The sequence below is a fragment of the Arachis hypogaea genome, chromosome 17 (genome assembly GCF_003086295.3).
Source record: "Arachis hypogaea cultivar Tifrunner chromosome 17, arahy.Tifrunner.gnm2.J5K5, whole genome shotgun sequence".
In the NCBI taxonomy this organism is placed as follows: Eukaryota; Viridiplantae; Streptophyta; class Magnoliopsida; order Fabales; family Fabaceae; genus Arachis; species Arachis hypogaea.
The window spans coordinates 92,898,395-92,902,687 of record NC_092052.1 but is presented as its reverse complement, the minus strand read 5'-3'; the positions used below and the strand labels follow the sequence as shown (position 1 = coordinate 92,902,687).

The 4,293-nt window shown below is 39.6% G+C and overlaps 1 non-coding gene across 1 annotated transcript; it reads left to right on the top strand.

Moving 5' to 3' along the window:
* Positions 1 to 3,794: 3,794 nt before the first annotated feature.
* On the top strand, positions 3,795 to 3,902 carry LOC112768099 (small nucleolar RNA R71). The gene has a single exon (XR_003185537.1). It is a non-coding gene; the product is annotated as a small nucleolar RNA R71 (small nucleolar RNA).
* Positions 3,903 to 4,293: the final 391 nt, after the last annotated feature.

Below are 4,293 nucleotides of genomic sequence, written 5' to 3'. Positions count from 1 at the left end.
TAGATCCTACTAAAAACATACTAAAAACAATGCCAAAAAGCGTATAAATTATCCGCTCATCACAACACCAAACTTAAATTGTTGCTTGTCCCCAAGCAACTGAAAATCAAATAGGATAAAAAGAAAAAAATATACTATAAATTCCAGACTATCAATGAAACATAGCTCCAATCAGATGAGCGGGACTTGTAGCTTTTTGCCTCTTGAATAGTTTTGGCATCTCACTTTATCCATTGAGGTTCAGAATGATTGGCATCTATAGGAACTCAGAGTTCAGATAGTGTTATTGATTCTCCTAGTTTAGTATGTTGATTCTTGAACACAGCTACTTTATGAGTCTTGGTCGTGGCCCTAAGCACTTTGTTTTCCAGTATTACCACCGGATACATAAATGCCACAGACACATAATTGGGTGAACCTTTTCAGATTGTGACTCAGCTTTGCTAAAGTCCCCAATTAGAGGTGTCCAGGGTTCTTAAGCACACTCTTCTTTTTCTTTGGACCTTGACTTTAACCGCTCAGTCTCAAGTTTTCACTTGACACCTTCACGCCACAAGCACATGGTTAGGGACAGCTTGGTTTAGCTGCTTAGGCCAGGATTTTATTCCTTTAGGCCCTCCTATCCACTGATGCTCAAAGCCTTGGGATTCTTTTTATTGACCCTTGCCTTTTGGTTTTAAGGGTTATTGGCTTTTTGCTCTTGCCTTTTGGTTTTAAGAGCTTTTGGCTTTTTCTGCTTGCTTTTTCTTTTTTTTTTTTTTGCTATTTTTTTTCTGCAAGCTTTGTTCTTTGCTGCTTTTTCTTGCTTCAAGAATCATTTTTATGATTTTTCAGATTATCAAATAACATGTCTCCTTGTCATCATTCTTTCAAGAGCCAACATATTTAACATTCTAAAACACCAACTTCAAAAGACATATGCACTGTTCAATCATTCATTCAGAAAACAAAAAGTATTGTCACCACATCAATATAATTAAACTAAGTTCAAGGATAAATTCGAAACTCATGTACTTCTTGTTCTTTTGAATTAAAATATTTTTCATTTAAGAGAGGTGATGGATTCATATTCACTACTTTAAGGCATAGACACTTAGACATTAATGATCATGTAATAAAGACACAAACATAGATAAACATTTAACATAAGAAAACGAAAAATAGAAAGTTTAAGGACAAGGAATGAGTCCACCTTAGTGATGGTGGCATTTTCTCCTTGAGGAACCAATGATGTCCTTGAGCTCTTCTATGTCTCTTCTTTGTCTCTGTTGCTTGATCCCTAGTGATTTTCGTGCTCCTATCCTTAGTTACTCCCAATAATTTTATGGGAGAAAATGTATCCCCTAAGGTATCTCAGGGATCTCTTGATTTGCAGTCAAATGTTCTACCACTGAGCTATAGATCCTTGATGGAAGCTTTTGTCTTTCCTTTCCTCTTTCTAGAGGTTTCTCTGGCCTTAGATGCCATCAATAGTTATCAAAAAAATTATGCTTTTACCACACCAAACTTAGAATGTTACTCGCCCTCGAGCAAAAGGAGAAAGAATAGATGAAGAAGAAGATGTGAAAAAAACTAGGATTATGAGGAGGGAAGGTGGGGATCCTGTGGGGTCCATAGATCCTGAGATGATCCTGTGAGGTCCACAGATCTTGAGGTGTCAAGGATTTACATCCCTGCACCAATTAGGCATGTAAAATGCCTTTGCATGCAATTCTGGCATTTAAACGCCGAACTGATGCTTGTTCTGGGCGTTCAATGCCCAGATGCAGTATATTTCTGGCGTTGAACGCCAGCCAGATGCTTATTTCTGGCATTCAGCGCCAGTTCTTCTTCACTGTGCATTTCTGGCATCTGAACGCTAGGATGCTGCTTGTTTCTGGCGTTCAACGCCAGAAACATGCTCTGTTCTGGCGTTGAACGCCAGACAGATGCTCCTTACTGGCGTTTAAACGCCAGTAAGATCCTCCTCCAGGGTGTGATTTTTCTTCTGTTGTTTTTTATTCTGTTTTCCATTTTTCTATTTATTTTGTGACTCCACATGATCATGAACCTAATAAAACATGAAAAGAACAACAAAAATAAAAATAAAATTAGATAAATAAAAATTGGGTTGCCTTCCAACAGCGCTTCTTTAATGTCAATAGCTTGACAGTGGGCTCTCATGGAGCCTCACAGATGTTCAGAGCATTGTTGAGACTCCCCAACACCAAACTTAGAGTTTGACTGTGGGGGCTCTGGTTGACTCTGTTTTGAGAGAAGCTTACTGTGCCTCTTTTCCATGTTTACAGAAGGATGTCCTTGAGTTTTAAACTCAAGGGAGTCCTCATTCAATTGAAGGACTAGGTCACCTCTGTTAACATCAATCACAGCTCTTGCTGTGGCTAGGAAGGGTCTTCCAAGGATGATGGATTCATCTTCATCCTTCCCAGTATCTAGGATTATGAAATCAGCAGGGATGTAAAGGCCTTCAACCTTTACTAATATGTCCTCTACTTGTCCATAAGCCTGTTTTCTGGAATTGTCTGCCATCTCTAATGATATTTTAGCAGCTTGCACCTCACAGATTCCCAGTTTCTCCATTACAGAGAATGGCATGAAGTTTATTCCTGACCTAAGATCAAATAGAGCCTTCTCAAAGTTTATGGTGCCTATGGTACAAGGTATTAGGAACTTTCCAGGATCCTGTTTCTTCTGAGGCAATCTCAGTTGATCCAATGCATTTAGTTCATTGGTGAATAGGGGAGGTTCATCTCCCCAAGTCTCATTACCAAGTAAATTGGCATTTAGCTTCATGATTGTACCAAGAAACTTGGCAACTTGCTCTTTAGTAACATCTTCATTCTCTTCAGAAGAAGAATACTCATTAGAGCTCATGAAGGGCGTAAGGAGGTTCAATGGAATCTCTATGGTCTCTAGATGAGTCTCAGATTCCTTTGGTTCCTCAGAGGGAAACTCCTTATTGATCACTGGACGTCCCAGGAGGTCTTCCTCTTTGGGATTCACGTCCTCCCCTTCCTCCTTGGATTCGGCCATGATGGTTATATCAATGGCCTTGCACTCTCCTTTTGGATTTTCTTCTGTATTGCTTGGGAGAGTACTAGGAGGGATTTCAGTGATCCTTTTACTCAGCTGGCCCACTTGTGCTTCCAAATTTCTAATGGAGGACCTTGTTTTATTCATGAAACTCACAGTGGCCTTAGATAGATCAGAGACTAAATTTGCTAAATTAGAGGTATTTTGTTCAGAGTTCTCTGTCTGTTGCTGAGTGGATGATGGAAAAGGTTTACTATTGTTAAACCTATTTCTTCTACCATTATTAAAGCCTTGTTGAGGCTTTTGATGATCCTTCCATGAGAGATTTTGGTGATTTCTCCATGAGGGATTATAGGTGTTTCCATATGGTTCACCCATGTAATTCACCTCTGCTATTGCAGGGTTCTCAGGATCATAAGCTTCTTCTTCAGAAGATGCCTCTTGAATACTGTTGGATGCAGCTTGCATTCCATTCAGACTCTGAGAAATCATATTGACTTGCTGAGTCAATATTTTATTCTGGGCAATATGGCATTCAGAGTATCAATTTCAAGAACTCCCTTCTTCTGAGGCGTCCCATTACTCACAGGATTCCTCCCAGAAGTGTACATGAACTGGTTATTAGCAACCATGTCAATGAGTTCTTGAGCTTCTGCAGGCGTTTTCTTTAGGTGAATGGATCCACCTGCAGAAGTATCCAATGACATCTTAGCTAATTCAGACAGACCATCATAGAATATATCCAAGATGGTCCATTCTAAAAGCATGTCAGAAGGACACTTTTTGGTCAGTTGCTTGTATCTCTCCCAAGCTTCATAGAGGGATTCGCCTTCTTTCTGTCTGAAGGTTTGAACATCCACTCTAAGCTTACTCAGCTTTTGAGGAGGAAAGAACTTGGCTAAGAAAGCCTTGACCAGCTTATCCTAAGAGTTCAGGCTATCTTTAGGTTGAGAATCCAACCATATTCTAGCTCTGTCTCTTACAGCAAACGGGAAAAGCATGAGCCTGTAGACTTTAGGATCCACTCCATTAGTCTTAATAGTATCACAGATCTGCAAGAATTCAGTTAAAAACTGAAAGGGCTCTTCAGATGGAAGTCCATGAAACTTGCAGTTTTGTTGCATCAGAGAAACTAATTGAGGTTTAAGCTCAAAATTGTTTGCTCCAATGGTAGGGATGGAGATGCTTATTCCATGTAAATTGGAATTAGGTGTAGTAAAGTCACCAAGCATCCTCCTTGCATTATTATTATTTTCGGCT